The 15,620-nt window shown below is 48.4% G+C and overlaps 9 non-coding genes and 1 pseudogene across 9 annotated transcripts; all 10 read right to left on the bottom strand.

The window, feature by feature from the left end:
• Positions 1–1,347: 1,347 nt before the first annotated feature.
• On the bottom strand, positions 1,348–1,538 carry LOC142703527 (U2 spliceosomal RNA). The gene has a single exon (XR_012867572.1). It is a non-coding gene; the product is annotated as a U2 spliceosomal RNA (small nuclear RNA).
• A 1,338-nt stretch (positions 1,539–2,876) lies between these two features.
• Positions 2,877–3,067, bottom strand: LOC142703526 (U2 spliceosomal RNA). Its single transcript, XR_012867571.1, has one exon. It is a non-coding gene; the product is annotated as a U2 spliceosomal RNA (small nuclear RNA).
• A 1,298-nt stretch (positions 3,068–4,365) lies between these two features.
• Positions 4,366–4,556, bottom strand: LOC142703525 (U2 spliceosomal RNA). The gene has a single exon (XR_012867570.1). It is a non-coding gene; the product is annotated as a U2 spliceosomal RNA (small nuclear RNA).
• Positions 4,557–5,896: 1,340 nt separating this feature from the next.
• Positions 5,897–6,087, bottom strand: LOC142703524 (U2 spliceosomal RNA). Its single transcript, XR_012867569.1, has one exon. It is a non-coding gene; the product is annotated as a U2 spliceosomal RNA (small nuclear RNA).
• A 1,330-nt stretch (positions 6,088–7,417) lies between these two features.
• Positions 7,418–7,599, bottom strand: LOC142703531 (U2 spliceosomal RNA). Its single transcript, XR_012867575.1, has one exon. It is a non-coding gene; the product is annotated as a U2 spliceosomal RNA (small nuclear RNA).
• Positions 7,600–8,386: 787 nt separating this feature from the next.
• On the bottom strand, positions 8,387–8,456 carry LOC142703536 (U2 spliceosomal RNA; annotated as a pseudogene).
• Positions 8,457–9,772: 1,316 nt separating this feature from the next.
• On the bottom strand, positions 9,773–9,963 carry LOC142703523 (U2 spliceosomal RNA). The gene has a single exon (XR_012867568.1). It is a non-coding gene; the product is annotated as a U2 spliceosomal RNA (small nuclear RNA).
• Positions 9,964–11,289: 1,326 nt separating this feature from the next.
• Positions 11,290–11,480, bottom strand: LOC142703521 (U2 spliceosomal RNA). The gene has a single exon (XR_012867567.1). It is a non-coding gene; the product is annotated as a U2 spliceosomal RNA (small nuclear RNA).
• A 1,338-nt stretch (positions 11,481–12,818) lies between these two features.
• LOC142703520 (U2 spliceosomal RNA) lies at positions 12,819–13,009 on the bottom strand. The gene has a single exon (XR_012867566.1). It is a non-coding gene; the product is annotated as a U2 spliceosomal RNA (small nuclear RNA).
• A 1,330-nt stretch (positions 13,010–14,339) lies between these two features.
• LOC142703519 (U2 spliceosomal RNA) lies at positions 14,340–14,530 on the bottom strand. The gene has a single exon (XR_012867565.1). It is a non-coding gene; the product is annotated as a U2 spliceosomal RNA (small nuclear RNA).
• Between the last annotated feature and the right edge of the window lie 1,090 nt (positions 14,531–15,620).

The following is a 15,620-nucleotide window of genomic DNA, read 5'->3' as shown; positions in this document are numbered from 1 at the left end:
AAGCGATAACCCGAATGGGCCGGCCGTTGACCGAGCCTGCCTAATACTGCTGTTCACCCCTTGCAGCGATTGATTCAGCCTACTCCTAGGCAATTCCATGGGGCCCTGCAGGCTCACACACATTTACAGCTACTAAGCGGGAGGGAGGTGAATAAAGGCCGGAGAGGAAGCCAGACAGGATTTGCTTCTTTTGCTTGCACCACAATGCAGTGCTGAAAGAGGAGGAGGAATCTACATAAAAACGCCTTCCTGGCAACGCCCAAATGCCCTCCTGCCATGCAGATAAACACTGGCAGCGGCAGCAAGTGCATGCCCACAGCCACCCCTTGTTCCTTCACACCTTGTATCAGCTTTAATCCAATCCAGTCCGGTGCTGCCTGCTGAGCAGCACTGACCAACACTGCCTGGGCCCAGGCTTTTATCTCTGAGGCAGGCCCCATTATGATGTCAGAAAGCTGGCTCTGGAATCCTGAGGGCTCCACTATGACACGTGCAAAGTTCCGTCTGAACTTTATATAAGACGGTGCGGCTCAGTCAGTCACTCAGTGTTGCCTGAGAGGGCAACACTGCAACAGCCGGCCGCCAGGCTGTCTTTTTTTTGCACAGCTACTTGCCTCCAGGAGGCCACAAGAGGGAGACAAGGGACTGCAAAATGGAAAATAGGCATCCACCAACTTTACAGACAACTTCTCTTTGCTCCTACAACCTCCATCCTTGCACAGTTTGTTATTCTTCCAGGTAACATAGTAACAAATCCAAATTGCTGCTCTCTTTGTAGGCAAGCAAGGGTTTGTTGCAACTGCAATTCTTACTTCTTCTTGAAATGTAGGGACGACAGTACATTCCATCACATCCATCTAGTGTACACAGGTAGGTCCATTGTGGCGGGTAGGCGGCTGGCTGCTTTAATGGCTGTTTGCTGTTCCCCTACTCCACTCCACTCCACTATTTGACTGTGGTGCTGCATCAATCAGTGGCTGGCTCAGGTGCAGCTCTTTAACTTACCTAAAAGGGAGGGCGGAGAGAAGACAAGGAAGGTGAATGAGCTGTTCCAATGTGAAATGCCGGAAACACAGAAACACAGAAGACACACACACACACACACACACACACACACACACACACACACACACACACACACACACACACACACACACAACAAGAGGTGGCAATGTATTAATTAATTGCATTTAATAAATGAGCTCATTATCACACATGACTGTACAAATGCATTGTCCAACAGGTGTTGAAATAATGGGATTAAAAGGGGAGATCCCATCAGAAAGACAAAAACAATAGCAAACACAAATAGCACTTTTGGAATCTGATTTTAGTCAACACATAAGGGAAGGGTGCACCGGTCCTGGAAATACTGCAATACCAGGTCAATGCGTGGAGTGGACAGAGCAAGCTCTATTTCCATCTCCCTGTTCGAAAAATCCATTTAATATATGGTCCCCAGATAGGGGACGTATCAGATATTAAACTGATAAGAACAGATACTACACTTGATCTTAGCCAAAAGGCCGAGAAGCGATAACCCGAATGGGCCGGCCGTTGACCGAGCCTGCCTAATACTGCTGTTCACCCCTTGCAGCGATTGATTCAGCCTACTCCTAGGCAATTCCATGGGGCCCTGCAGGCTCACACACATTTACAGCTACTAAGCGGGAGGGAGGTGAATAAAGGCCGGAGAGGAAGCCAGACAGGATTTGCTTCTTTTGCTTGCACCACAATGCAGTGCTGAAAGAGGAGGAGGAATCTACATAAAAACGCCTTCCTGGCAACGCCCAAATGCCCTCCTGCCATGCAGATAAACACTGGCAGCGGCAGCAAGTGCATGCCCACAGCCACCCCTTGTTCCTTCACACCTTGTATCAGCTTTAATCCAATCCAGTCCGGTGCTGCCTGCTGAGCAGCACTGACCAACACTGCCTGGGCCCAGGCTTTTATCTCTGAGGCAGGCCCCATTATGATGTCAGAAAGCTGGCTCTGGAATCCTGAGGGCTCCACTATGACACGTGCAAAGTTCCGTCTGAACTTTATATAAGACGGTGCGGCTCAGTCAGTCACTCAGTGTTGCCTGAGAGGGCAACACTGCAACAGCCGGCCGCCAGGCTGTCTTTTTTTTGCACAGCTACTTGCCTCCAGGAGGCCACAAGAGGGAGACAAGGGACTGCAAAATGGAAAATAGGCATCCACCAACTTTACAGACAACTTCTCTTTGCTCCTACAACCTCCATCCTTGCACAGTTTGTTATTCTTCCAGGTAACATAGTAACAAATCCAAATTGCTGCTCTCTTTGTAGGCAAGCAAGGGTTTGTTGCAACTGCAATTCTTACTTCTTCTTGAAATGTAGGGACGACAGTACATTCCATCACATCCATCTAGTGTACACAGGTAGGTCCATTGTGGCGGGTAGGCGGCTGGCTGCTTTAATGGCTGTTTGCTGTTCCCCTACTCCACTCCACTCCACTATTTGACTGTGGTGCTGCATCAATCAGTGGCTGGCTCAGGTGCAGCTCTTTAACTTACCTAAAAGGGAGGGCGGAGAGAAGACAAGGAAGGTGAATGAGCTGTTCCAATGTGAAATGCCGGAAACACAGAAACACAGAAGACACACACACACACACACACACACACACACACACACACACACACACACACACACACACACACACACACAACAAGAGGTGGCAATGTATTAATTAATTGCATTTAATAAATGAGCTCATTATCACACATGACTGTACAAATGCATTGTCCAACAGGTGTTGAAATAATGGGATTAAAAGGGGAGATCCCATCAGAAAGACAAAAACAATAGCAAACACAAATAGCACTTTTGGAATCTGATTTTAGTCAACACATAAGGGAAGGGTGCACCGGTCCTGGAAATACTGCAATACCAGGTCAATGCGTGGAGTGGACAGAGCAAGCTCTATTTCCATCTCCCTGTTCGAAAAATCCATTTAATATATGGTCCCCAGATAGGGGACGTATCAGATATTAAACTGATAAGAACAGATACTACACTTGATCTTAGCCAAAAGGCCGAGAAGCGATAACCCGAATGGGCCGGCCGTTGACCGAGCCTGCCTAATACTGCTGTTCACCCCTTGCAGCGATTGATTCAGCCTACTCCTAGGCAATTCCATGGGGCCCTGCAGGCTCACACACATTTACAGCTACTAAGCGGGAGGGAGGTGAATAAAGGCCGGAGAGGAAGCCAGACAGGATTTGCTTCTTTTGCTTGCACCACAATGCAGTGCTGAAAGAGGAGGAGGAATCTACATAAAAACGCCTTCCTGGCAACGCCCAAATGCCCTCCTGCCATGCAGATAAACACTGGCAGCGGCAGCAAGTGCATGCCCACAGCCACCCCTTGTTCCTTCACACCTTGTATCAGCTTTAATCCAATCCAGTCCGGTGCTGCCTGCTGAGCAGCACTGACCAACACTGCCTGGGCCCAGGCTTTTATCTCTGAGGCAGGCCCCATTATGATGTCAGAAAGCTGGCTCTGGAATCCTGAGGGCTCCACTATGACACGTGCAAAGTTCCGTCTGAACTTTATATAAGACGGTGCGGCTCAGTCAGTCACTCAGTGTTGCCTGAGAGGGCAACACTGCAACAGCCGGCCGCCAGGCTGTCTTTTTTTTGCACAGCTACTTGCCTCCAGGAGGCCACAAGAGGGAGACAAGGGACTGCAAAATGGAAAATAGGCATCCACCAACTTTACAGACAACTTCTCTTTGCTCCTACAACCTCCATCCTTGCACAGTTTGTTATTCTTCCAGGTAACATAGTAACAAATCCAAATTGCTGCTCTCTTTGTAGGCAAGCAAGGGTTTGTTGCAACTGCAATTCTTACTTCTTCTTGAAATGTAGGGACGACAGTACATTCCATCACATCCATCTAGTGTACACAGGTAGGTCCATTGTGGCGGGTAGGCGGCTGGCTGCTTTAATGGCTGTTTGCTGTTCCCCTACTCCACTCCACTCCACTATTTGACTGTGGTGCTGCATCAATCAGTGGCTGGCTCAGGTGCAGCTCTTTAACTTACCTAAAAGGGAGGGCGGAGAGAAGACAAGGAAGGTGAATGAGCTGTTCCAATGTGAAATGCCGGAAACACAGAAACACAGAAGACACACACACACACACACACACACACACAACAAGAGGTGGCAATGTATTAATTAATTGCATTTAATAAATGAGCTCATTATCACACATGACTGTACAAATGCATTGTCCAACAGGTGTTGAAATAATGGGATTAAAAGGGGAGATCCCATCAGAAAGACAAAAACAATAGCAAACACAAATAGCACTTTTGGAATCTGATTTTAGTCAACACATAAGGGAAGGGTGCACCGGTCCTGGAAATACTGCAATACCAGGTCAATGCGTGGAGTGGACAGAGCAAGCTCTATTTCCATCTCCCTGTTCGAAAAATCCATTTAATATATGGTCCCCAGATAGGGGACGTATCAGATATTAAACTGATAAGAACAGATACTACACTTGATCTTAGCCAAAAGGCCGAGAAGCGATAACCCGAATGGGCCGGCCGTTGACCGAGCCTGCCTAATACTGCTGTTCACCCCTTGCAGCGATTGATTCAGCCTACTCCTAGGCAATTCCATGGGGCCCTGCAGGCTCACACACATTTACAGCTACTAAGCGGGAGGGAGGTGAATAAAGGCCGGAGAGGAAGCCAGACAGGATTTGCTTCTTTTGCTTGCACCACAATGCAGTGCTGAAAGAGGAGGAGGAATCTACATAAAAACGCCTTCCTGGCAACGCCCAAATGCCCTCCTGCCATGCAGATAAACACTGGCAGCGGCAGCAAGTGCATGCCCACAGCCACCCCTTGTTCCTTCACACCTTGTATCAGCTTTAATCCAATCCAGTCCGGTGCTGCCTGCTGAGCAGCACTGACCAACACTGCCTGGGCCCAGGCTTTTATCTCTGAGGCAGGCCCCATTATGATGTCAGAAAGCTGGCTCTGGAATCCTGAGGGCTCCACTATGACACGTGCAAAGTTCCGTCTGAACTTTATATAAGACGGTGCGGCTCAGTCAGTCACTCAGTGTTGCCTGAGAGGGCAACACTGCAACAGCCGGCCGCCAGGCTGTCTTTTTTTTGCACAGCTACTTGCCTCCAGGAGGCCACAAGAGGGAGACAAGGGACTGCAAAATGGAAAATAGGCATCCACCAACTTTACAGACAACTTCTCTTTGCTCCTACAACCTCCATCCTTGCACAGTTTGTTATTCTTCCAGGTAACATAGTAACAAATCCAAATTGCTGCTCTCTTTGTAGGCAAGCAAGGGTTTGTTGCAACTGCAATTCTTACTTCTTCTTGAAATGTAGGGACGACAGTACATTCCATCACATCCATCTAGTGTACACAGGTAGGTCCATTGTGGCGGGTAGGCGGCTGGCTGCTTTAATGGCTGTTTGCTGTTCCCCTACTCCACTCCACTCCACTATTTGACTGTGGTGCTGCATCAATCAGTGGCTGGCTCAGGTGCAGCTCTTTAACTTACCTAAAAGGGAGGGCGGAGAGAAGACAAGGAAGGTGAATGAGCTGTTCCAATGTGAAATGCCGGAAACACAGAAACACAGAAGACACACACACACACACACACACACACACACACACACACACACACACACACACACACACACACACACACACAACAAGAGGTGGCAATGTATTAATTAATTGCATTTAATAAATGAGCTCATTATCACACATGACTGTACAAATGCATTGTCCAACAGGTGTTGAAATAATGGGATTAAAAGGGGAGATCCCATCAGAAAGACAAAAACAATAGCAAACACAAATAGCACTTTTGGAATCTGATTTTAGTCAACACATAAGGGAAGGGTGCACCGGTCCTGGAAATACTGCAATACCAGGTCAATGCGTGGAGTGGACAGAGCAAGCTCTATTTCCATCTCCCTGTTCGAAAAATCCATTTAATATATGGTCCCCAGATAGGGGACGTATCAGATATTAAACTGATAAGAACAGATACTACACTTGATCTTAGCCAAAAGGCCGAGAAGCGATAACCCGAATGGGCCGGCCGTTGACCGAGCCTGCCTAATACTGCTGTTCACCCCTTGCAGCGATTGATTCAGCCTACTCCTAGGCAATTCCATGGGGCCCTGCAGGCTCACACACATTTACAGCTACTAAGCGGGAGGGAGGTGAATAAAGGCCGGAGAGGAAGCCAGACAGGATTTGCTTCTTTTGCTTGCACCACAATGCAGTGCTGAAAGAGGAGGAGGAATCTACATAAAAACGCCTTCCTGGCAACGCCCAAATGCCCTCCTGCCATGCAGATAAACACTGGCAGCGGCAGCAAGTGCATGCCCACAGCCACCCCTTGTTCCTTCACACCTTGTATCAGCTTTAATCCAATCCAGTCCGGTGCTGCCTGCTGAGCAGCACTGACCAACACTGCCTGGGCCCAGGCTTTTATCTCTGAGGCAGGCCCCATTATGATGTCAGAAAGCTGGCTCTGGAATCCTGAGGGCTCCACTATGACACGTGCAAAGTTCCGTCTGAACTTTATATAAGACGGTGCGGCTCAGTCAGTCACTCAGTGTTGCCTGAGAGGGCAACACTGCAACAGCCGGCCGCCAGGCTGTCTTTTTTTTGCACAGCTACTTGCCTCCAGGAGGCCACAAGAGGGAGACAAGGGACTGCAAAATGGAAAATAGGCATCCACCAACTTTACAGACAACTTCTCTTTGCTCCTACAACCTCCATCCTTGCACAGTTTGTTATTCTTCCAGGTAACATAGTAACAAATCCAAATTGCTGCTCTCTTTGTAGGCAAGCAAGGGTTTGTTGCAACTGCAATTCTTACTTCTTCTTGAAATGTAGGGACGACAGTACATTCCATCACATCCATCTAGTGTACACAGGTAGGTCCATTGTGGCGGGTAGGCGGCTGGCTGCTTTAATGGCTGTTTGCTGTTCCCCTACTCCACTCCACTCCACTATTTGACTGTGGTGCTGCATCAATCAGTGGCTGGCTCAGGTGCAGCTCTTTAACTTACCTAAAAGGGAGGGCGGAGAGAAGACAAGGAAGGTGAATGAGCTGTTCCAATGTGAAATGCCGGAAACACAGAAACACAGAAGACACACACACACACACACACACACACACACACACACACACACACACACACACACACACACAACAAGAGGTGGCAATGTATTAATTAATTGCATTTAATAAATGAGCTCATTATCACACATGACTGTACAAATGCATTGTCCAACAGGTGTTGAAATAATGGGATTAAAAGGGGAGATCCCATCAGAAAGACAAAAACAATAGCAAACACAAATAGCACTTTTGGAATCTGATTTTAGTCAACACATAAGGGAAGGGTGCACCGGTCCTGGAAATACTGCAATACCAGGTCAATGCGTGGAGTGGACAGAGCAAGCTCTATTTCCATCTCCCTGTTCGAAAAATCCATTTAATATATGGTCCCCAGATAGGGGACGTATCAGATATTAAACTGATAAGAACAGATTTTTTTTTTTTTTTTTTGAAAGCCCGAGTCGTGCTTTCTATCACCCAAGTGCATAAAAAGTGCAGAGGTGCCACACAAAAAGTGCACAAGGATGCGGTCTATCGCAGCCCTTCTCTTAAAAGAGAGAGGCCCCGCATAACCATTCCCTGACCCTCCAAACCATAGGCCTAGAGGATCAAGGATCGATGGTCCCCCCTCGCCGAAGCTTAGGGAGACCCAAACACACTCCTAGGCTTCTACCTGGGCTGCCACCCCAGTGTCCACCTAGGAGCCTGCATCCTAGTTGCACCTCCCCTCCGAAGAAGGGAGGCCGGGTTGCAGGGGAAAAAGGAACCAGAAGGCCACACATTTTCCCCCTAGACCTCAGGAGGGTCCCAAAAGGGCACCGCATCCCAAAATCCTTGTGACAAACGTGACAAACACACAGTGAAAAACAAAATTAAATAAGTGGATGTGCGCTGTGATACAGCCTGGACATCCGCCAGGTATAAAAAATTCCTCATCTCCCAGCCAGAAGGCCGGGAGAATAAAGGTGTGTGCTCATATAGCGTGAAAGAGAGTGCGTGCAAGTGTGCCTTCACTCAGTGGGATCCCACCCCCAGTGAGTTAGGGCACCCCAGGGTCACCAGCCCTGGGGCACATAGCAACTCGGGCTTCCAAACTACCCGGCCTAATGACCTCGATCCGGCGGTCGCCTGGTCACCTACAAATGGTACCTTTAAACCAAATGCGTACACCAGAGCGATGACCGTTGTGGTTCCCTGCCCTCACCTCGGCGTTCTGTCATCCCCCTACGATGGCCCACGTACCACCGGCAGGGATGATTACTAACCTCAGCTTGAGCAGGTACTACACTTGATCTTAGCCAAAAGGCCGAGAAGCGATAACCCGAATGGGCCGGCCGTTGACCGAGCCTGCCTAATACTGCTGTTCACCCCTTGCAGCGATTGATTCAGCCTACTCCTAGGCAATTCCATGGGGCCCTGCAGGCTCACACACATTTACAGCTACTAAGCGGGAGGGAGGTGAATAAAGGCCGGAGAGGAAGCCAGACAGGATTTGCTTCTTTTGCTTGCACCACAATGCAGTGCTGAAAGAGGAGGAGGAATCTACATAAAAACGCCTTCCTGGCAACGCCCAAATGCCCTCCTGCCATGCAGATAAACACTGGCAGCGGCAGCAAGTGCATGCCCACAGCCACCCCTTGTTCCTTCACACCTTGTATCAGCTTTAATCCAATCCAGTCCGGTGCTGCCTGCTGAGCAGCACTGACCAACACTGCCTGGGCCCAGGCTTTTATCTCTGAGGCAGGCCCCATTATGATGTCAGAAAGCTGGCTCTGGAATCCTGAGGGCTCCACTATGACACGTGCAAAGTTCCGTCTGAACTTTATATAAGACGGTGCGGCTCAGTCAGTCACTCAGTGTTGCCTGAGAGGGCAACACTGCAACAGCCGGCCGCCAGGCTGTCTTTTTTTTGCACAGCTACTTGCCTCCAGGAGGCCACAAGAGGGAGACAAGGGACTGCAAAATGGAAAATAGGCATCCACCAACTTTACAGACAACTTCTCTTTGCTCCTACAACCTCCATCCTTGCACAGTTTGTTATTCTTCCAGGTAACATAGTAACAAATCCAAATTGCTGCTCTCTTTGTAGGCAAGCAAGGGTTTGTTGCAACTGCAATTCTTACTTCTTCTTGAAATGTAGGGACGACAGTACATTCCATCACATCCATCTAGTGTACACAGGTAGGTCCATTGTGGCGGGTAGGCGGCTGGCTGCTTTAATGGCTGTTTGCTGTTCCCCTACTCCACTCCACTCCACTATTTGACTGTGGTGCTGCATCAATCAGTGGCTGGCTCAGGTGCAGCTCTTTAACTTACCTAAAAGGGAGGGCGGAGAGAAGACAAGGAAGGTGAATGAGCTGTTCCAATGTGAAATGCCGGAAACACAGAAACACAGAAGACACACACACACACACACACACACACACACACACACACACACACACAACAAGAGGTGGCAATGTATTAATTAATTGCATTTAATAAATGAGCTCATTATCACACATGACTGTACAAATGCATTGTCCAACAGGTGTTGAAATAATGGGATTAAAAGGGGAGATCCCATCAGAAAGACAAAAACAATAGCAAACACAAATAGCACTTTTGGAATCTGATTTTAGTCAACACATAAGGGAAGGGTGCACCGGTCCTGGAAATACTGCAATACCAGGTCAATGCGTGGAGTGGACAGAGCAAGCTCTATTTCCATCTCCCTGTTCGAAAAATCCATTTAATATATGGTCCCCAGATAGGGGACGTATCAGATATTAAACTGATAAGAACAGATACTACACTTGATCTTAGCCAAAAGGCCGAGAAGCGATAACCCGAATGGGCCGGCCGTTGACCGAGCCTGCCTAATACTGCTGTTCACCCCTTGCAGCGATTGATTCAGCCTACTCCTAGGCAATTCCATGGGGCCCTGCAGGCTCACACACATTTACAGCTACTAAGCGGGAGGGAGGTGAATAAAGGCCGGAGAGGAAGCCAGACAGGATTTGCTTCTTTTGCTTGCACCACAATGCAGTGCTGAAAGAGGAGGAGGAATCTACATAAAAACGCCTTCCTGGCAACGCCCAAATGCCCTCCTGCCATGCAGATAAACACTGGCAGCGGCAGCAAGTGCATGCCCACAGCCACCCCTTGTTCCTTCACACCTTGTATCAGCTTTAATCCAATCCAGTCCGGTGCTGCCTGCTGAGCAGCACTGACCAACACTGCCTGGGCCCAGGCTTTTATCTCTGAGGCAGGCCCCATTATGATGTCAGAAAGCTGGCTCTGGAATCCTGAGGGCTCCACTATGACACGTGCAAAGTTCCGTCTGAACTTTATATAAGACGGTGCGGCTCAGTCAGTCACTCAGTGTTGCCTGAGAGGGCAACACTGCAACAGCCGGCCGCCAGGCTGTCTTTTTTTTGCACAGCTACTTGCCTCCAGGAGGCCACAAGAGGGAGACAAGGGACTGCAAAATGGAAAATAGGCATCCACCAACTTTACAGACAACTTCTCTTTGCTCCTACAACCTCCATCCTTGCACAGTTTGTTATTCTTCCAGGTAACATAGTAACAAATCCAAATTGCTGCTCTCTTTGTAGGCAAGCAAGGGTTTGTTGCAACTGCAATTCTTACTTCTTCTTGAAATGTAGGGACGACAGTACATTCCATCACATCCATCTAGTGTACACAGGTAGGTCCATTGTGGCGGGTAGGCGGCTGGCTGCTTTAATGGCTGTTTGCTGTTCCCCTACTCCACTCCACTCCACTATTTGACTGTGGTGCTGCATCAATCAGTGGCTGGCTCAGGTGCAGCTCTTTAACTTACCTAAAAGGGAGGGCGGAGAGAAGACAAGGAAGGTGAATGAGCTGTTCCAATGTGAAATGCCGGAAACACAGAAACACAGAAGACACACACACACACACACACACACACACACACACACACACACACACACACACACACAACAAGAGGTGGCAATGTATTAATTAATTGCATTTAATAAATGAGCTCATTATCACACATGACTGTACAAATGCATTGTCCAACAGGTGTTGAAATAATGGGATTAAAAGGGGAGATCCCATCAGAAAGACAAAAACAATAGCAAACACAAATAGCACTTTTGGAATCTGATTTTAGTCAACACATAAGGGAAGGGTGCACCGGTCCTGGAAATACTGCAATACCAGGTCAATGCGTGGAGTGGACAGAGCAAGCTCTATTTCCATCTCCCTGTTCGAAAAATCCATTTAATATATGGTCCCCAGATAGGGGACGTATCAGATATTAAACTGATAAGAACAGATACTACACTTGATCTTAGCCAAAAGGCCGAGAAGCGATAACCCGAATGGGCCGGCCGTTGACCGAGCCTGCCTAATACTGCTGTTCACCCCTTGCAGCGATTGATTCAGCCTACTCCTAGGCAATTCCATGGGGCCCTGCAGGCTCACACACATTTACAGCTACTAAGCGGGAGGGAGGTGAATAAAGGCCGGAGAGGAAGCCAGACAGGATTTGCTTCTTTTGCTTGCACCACAATGCAGTGCTGAAAGAGGAGGAGGAATCTACATAAAAACGCCTTCCTGGCAACGCCCAAATGCCCTCCTGCCATGCAGATAAACACTGGCAGCGGCAGCAAGTGCATGCCCACAGCCACCCCTTGTTCCTTCACACCTTGTATCAGCTTTAATCCAATCCAGTCCGGTGCTGCCTGCTGAGCAGCACTGACCAACACTGCCTGGGCCCAGGCTTTTATCTCTGAGGCAGGCCCCATTATGATGTCAGAAAGCTGGCTCTGGAATCCTGAGGGCTCCACTATGACACGTGCAAAGTTCCGTCTGAACTTTATATAAGACGGTGCGGCTCAGTCAGTCACTCAGTGTTGCCTGAGAGGGCAACACTGCAACAGCCGGCCGCCAGGCTGTCTTTTTTTTGCACAGCTACTTGCCTCCAGGAGGCCACAAGAGGGAGACAAGGGACTGCAAAATGGAAAATAGGCATCCACCAACTTTACAGACAACTTCTCTTTGCTCCTACAACCTCCATCCTTGCACAGTTTGTTATTCTTCCAGGTAACATAGTAACAAATCCAAATTGCTGCTCTCTTTGTAGGCAAGCAAGGGTTTGTTGCAACTGCAATTCTTACTTCTTCTTGAAATGTAGGGACGACAGTACATTCCATCACATCCATCTAGTGTACACAGGTAGGTCCATTGTGGCGGGTAGGCGGCTGGCTGCTTTAATGGCTGTTTGCTGTTCCCCTACTCCACTCCACTCCACTATTTGACTGTGGTGCTGCATCAATCAGTGGCTGGCTCAGGTGCAGCTCTTTAACTTACCTAAAAGGGAGGGCGGAGAGAAGACAAGGAAGGTGAATGAGCTGTTCCAATGTGAAATGCCGGAAACACAGAAACACAGAAGACACACACACACACACACACACACACACACACACACACACACACACACACACACACACACACACACACAACAAGAGGTGGCAATGTATTAATTAATTGCATTTAATAAATGAGCTCATTATCACACATGACTGTACAAATGCATTGTCCAACAGGTGTTGAAATAATGGGATTAAAAGGGGAGATCCCATCAGAAAGACAAAAACAATAGCAAACACAAATAGCACTTTTGGAATCTGATTTTAGTCAACACATAAGGGAAGGGTGCACCGGTCCTGGAAATACTGCAATACCAGGTCAATGCGTGGAGTGGACAGAGCAAGCTCTATTTCCATCTCCCTGTTCGAAAAATCCATTTAATATATGGTCCCCAGATAGGGGACGTATCAGATATTAAACTGATAAGAACAGATACTACACTTGATCTTAGCCAAAAGGCCGAGAAGCGATAACCCGAATGGGCCGGCCGTTGACCGAGCCTGCCTAATACTGCTGTTCACCCCTTGCAGCGATTGATTCAGCCTACTCCTAGGCAATTCCATGGGGCCCTGCAGGCTCACACACATTTACAGCTACTAAGCGGGAGGGAGGTGAATAAAGGCCGGAGAGGAAGCCAGACAGGATTTGCTTCTTTTGCTTGCACCACAATGCAGTGCTGAAAGAGGAGGAGGAATCTACATAAAAACGCCTTCCTGGCAACGCCCAAATGCCCTCCTGCCATGCAGATAAACACTGGCAGCGGCAGCAAGTGCATGCCCACAGCCACCCCTTGTTCCTTCACACCTTGTATCAGCTTTAATCCAATCCAGTCCGGTGCTGCCTGCTGAGCAGCACTGACCAACACTGCCTGGGCCCAGGCTTTTATCTCTGAGGCAGGCCCCATTATGATGTCAGAAAGCTGGCTCTGGAATCCTGAGGGCTCCACTATGACACGTGCAAAGTTCCGTCTGAACTTTATATAAGACGGTGCGGCTCAGTCAGTCACTCAGTGTTGCCTGAGAGGGCAACACTGCAACAGCCGGCCGCCAGGCTGTCTTTTTTTTGCACAGCTACTTGCCTCCAGGAGGCCACAAGAGGGAGACAAGGGACTGCAAAATGGAAAATAGGCATCCACCAACTTTACAGACAACTTCTCTTTGCTCCTACAACCTCCATCCTTGCACAGTTTGTTATTCTTCCAGGTAACATAGTAACAAATCCAAATTGCTGCTCTCTTTGTAGGCAAGCAAGGGTTTGTTGCAACTGCAATTCTTACTTCTTCTTGAAATGTAGGGACGACAGTACATTCCATCACATCCATCTAGTGTACACAGGTAGGTCCATTGTGGCGGGTAGGCGGCTGGCTGCTTTAATGGCTGTTTGCTGTTCCCCTACTCCACTCCACTCCACTATTTGACTGTGGTGCTGCATCAATCAGTGGCTGGCTCAGGTGCAGCTCTTTAACTTACCTAAAAGGGAGGGCGGAGAGAAGACAAGGAAGGTGAATGAGCTGTTCCAATGTGAAATGCCGGAAACACAGAAACACAGAAGACACACACACACACACACACACACACACACACACACACACACACACACACACACACACACAACAAGAGGTGGCAATGTATTAATTAATTGCATTTAATAAATGAGCTCATTATCACACATGACTGTACAAATGCATTGTCCAACAGGTGTTGAAATAATGGGATTAAAAGGGGAGATCCCATCAGAAAGACAAAAACAATAGCAAACACAAATAGCACTTTTGGAATCTGATTTTAGTCAACACATAAGGGAAGGGTGCACCGGTCCTGGAAATACTGCAATACCAGGTCAATGCGTGGAGTGGACAGAGCAAGCTCTATTTCCATCTCCCTGTTCGAAAAATCCATTTAATATATGGTCCCCAGATAGGGGACGTATCAGATATTAAACTGATAAGAACAGATACTACACTTGATCTTAGCCAAAAGGCCGAGAAGCGATAACCCGAATGGGCCGGCCGTTGACCGAGCCTGCCTAATACTGCTGTTCACCCCTTGCAGCGATTGATTCAGCCTACTCCTAGGCAATTCCATGGGGCCCTGCAGGCTCACACACATTTACAGCTACTAAGCGGGAGGGAGGTGAATAAAGGCCGGAGAGGAAGCCAGACAGGATTTGCTTCTTTTGCTTGCACCACAATGCAGTGCTGAAAGAGGAGGAGGAATCTACATAAAAACGCCTTCCTGGCAACGCCCAAATGCCCTCCTGCCATGCAGATAAACACTGGCAGCGGCAGCAAGTGCATGCCCACAGCCACCCCTTGTTCCTTCACACCTTGTATCAGCTTTAATCCAATCCAGTCCGGTGCTGCCTGCTGAGCAGCACTGACCAACACTGCCTGGGCCCAGGCTTTTATCTCTGAGGCAGGCCCCATTATGATGTCAGAAAGCTGGCTCTGGAATCCTGAGGGCTCCACTATGACACGTGCAAAGTTCCGTCTGAACTTTATATAAGACGGTGCGGCTCAGTCAGTCACTCAGTGTTGCCTGAGAGGGCAACACTGCAACAGCCGGCCGCCAGGCTGTCTTTTTTTTGCACAGCTACTTGCCTCCAGGAGGCCACAAGAGGGAGACAAGGGACTGCAAAATGGAAAATAGGCATCCACCAACTTTACAGACAACTTCTCTTTGCTCCTACAACCTCCATCCTTGCACAGTTTGTTATTCTTCCAGGTAACATAGTAACAAATCCAAATTGCTGCTCTCTTTGTAGGCAAGCAAGGGTTTGTTGCAACTGCAATTCTTACTTCTTCTTGAAATGTAGGGACGACAGTACATTCCATCACATCCATCTAGTGTACACAGGTAGGTCCATTGTGGCGGGTAGGCGGCTGGCTGCTTTAATGGCTGTTTGCTGTTCCCCTACTCCACTCCACTCCACTATTTGACTGTGGTGCTGCATCAATCAGTGGCTGGCTCAGGTGCAGCTCTTTAACTTACCTAAAAGGGAGGGCGGAGAGAAGACAAGGAAGGTGAATGAGCTGTTCCAATGTGAAATGCCGGAAACACAGAAACACAGAAGACACACACAC

The sequence above is a fragment of the Rhinoderma darwinii genome, unplaced genomic scaffold (assembly GCF_050947455.1).
Source record: "Rhinoderma darwinii isolate aRhiDar2 unplaced genomic scaffold, aRhiDar2.hap1 Scaffold_275, whole genome shotgun sequence".
Taxonomy (NCBI): domain Eukaryota; kingdom Metazoa; phylum Chordata; class Amphibia; order Anura; family Rhinodermatidae; genus Rhinoderma; species Rhinoderma darwinii.
This window is presented reverse-complemented; position numbering and strand designations above follow the sequence as displayed.